Raw genomic sequence first — 1,963 nt, 5'->3', positions numbered from 1 at the left:
AAGCAACGAGCAGAGAACCTCCCACATCTTACGCTTATCTGGCCGAGTCAGTTAGTCAGTCTTGAGCTTGGAGTGCTCAAGACGGTCTTGGAAGTTAGGAGCTGTCTAGATCTAAGTTAACCTTAGGATAGAGAGTCCATGCTTGTTTAAGTTGATTGCAATTAACATCTAAACATTAACTAATTTCTCCCTTTTCATAGATTTAAGATTCTTAGGTTCTTCTCTTCAGATTTTCTTCATTCTTTTCTCACCTTATTATAAAAATATATATATATAAAAACTAAAATTTTTTGTGTTTGCTCTAAAGTATAATAGTAAGGTGTATGCTTGGCCGTAGATCGTTACGACCAGAAATCCAACCTTTTGATCAAGAAATAGAAAGAACCTTTAGAGCCAACAGACGTAAAAATATGGACCGAAATCAGGAGAATGATCCACCCAAGCAATTGAAGGAGTACTTTACTCCTTCCACATATACCTACTCTCCTTGTATTCAAGTGCCCCCTGTGGAGGCCACTCAATATGAAATTAAGTCCAGTATAATCCAAATGTTACCTTCATTTTATGGACTTAGTAATGAGGACCCTTATAAACATCTTGAAGAATTTCTTGAGATATGCTCAACTGTCAAAATTCACAACTTCTCCGATGATGCTCTTAGGTTAAAATTATTCCCTTTCTCACTTAAGGATAAAGCCAAATACTGGCTACATACTTTGGATTCCATGACTATATCAACCTGGGACCAGCTGCAAGGAGAGTTTCTCAAGAAATATTTTTTCATAGGAAAAACTAATCAAATAAGGAAAGCCATAACTAGTTTTTCCCAATTAGATGGAGAAATATTTTATGAAACATGAGAGAGATTAAAGGACCTTATTAAAAAATATCCCCACCATGCTGTACCCAAGTGGCAGTTAATCCAATATTTTTATGATGGGCTATCGGAAAGACATCGACAAATGGTCGATGCATCATGCGGTGGGACATTCATGCTGAAAAGTGAGGATGAGGCATGGCAACTGTTTGAAATTTTAAGTGAAAATTTATTACATCATATGTCTGCCTCTATTAGAGATAAACCCATGTTAAATCCAAAGAGAGGTGGAATATATAAAGTAGGAAATGCCATAGATATCCATCATAAGGTAGATGAATTGTCCCAAAATTAGATCATCTTCTAAATACTGGACAATCTCCGATTCCACCTAACCCAATCCAAGAAGTTTGTGCATTATGTGCAAGTTCGAACCATTTTGTTAGTGAATGCCCAGCCGCACCTCAATTTTTTGAGTTTGTGCACGAGCAGGTTCAGCAAGCTCAAGTCCAACAAGCTTGCAGACCAGGAAACGATCCATATTCGAACACTTATAACTCCGGCTGGAGAAACCATCCAAATTTTTTCTGGAGACTACAACCAGTGGTTGGTCCTGCCACACCTCGACCTCAATATCAGGACCCAACATATAGGCATGGACCATACCATCAATTTCAAAATGCTCCTCAACCGTCTACTACTGGTCACACAGCTCAGCTTTTGAGGAAAAAGTTCTGAAAGTACTAGAACGATTAGAAGTCAACACTCAGATCCTTAACTCCCACACACAATCCATTGCTAAGCTAGAGACCCAAATAGGTCAACTAGCGACTGCATTCAATAGGAGGAAAGGAGAAAAATTACCTAGCCAACCCGAGAGCAACCCAAGAGGGCAATTTATGATTGAGAGTTCTAATACCCCAGAAGCTTTTTCTGAACATGCCAAATCAATCATGACTCTGAGAAGTGGGAAGGTCATTGAACACATTAGTAAAACCAATGAGACTGACCCTAAACCTCTAACCAAAGCCAAATCACCCAAGAACAAGGAGGACCTGAAAATAGAGAAGGAACCAACTGCACCGGAATCATCTTACTTGCCTAAAGCCCCATTTTTGGATGCCCTGAAAGTCCCTATTCCTGCAG

At 39.1% G+C, this 1,963-nt stretch overlaps 1 non-coding gene across 1 annotated transcript; it reads right to left on the bottom strand.

The window, feature by feature from the left end:
- Window positions 1-797: 797 nt before the first annotated feature.
- Window positions 798-903, bottom strand: LOC140852746 (small nucleolar RNA R71). Its single transcript, XR_012135646.1, has one exon. It is a non-coding gene; the product is annotated as a small nucleolar RNA R71 (small nucleolar RNA).
- Between the last annotated feature and the right edge of the window lie 1,060 nt (window positions 904-1,963).

Source organism: Elaeis guineensis, chromosome 11, assembly GCF_000442705.2.
Source record: "Elaeis guineensis isolate ETL-2024a chromosome 11, EG11, whole genome shotgun sequence".
In the NCBI taxonomy this organism is placed as follows: domain Eukaryota; kingdom Viridiplantae; phylum Streptophyta; class Magnoliopsida; order Arecales; family Arecaceae; genus Elaeis; species Elaeis guineensis.
Note: the sequence above shows the minus strand (reverse complement) of the source record. Positions and strands in the feature narration are given on the sequence as shown.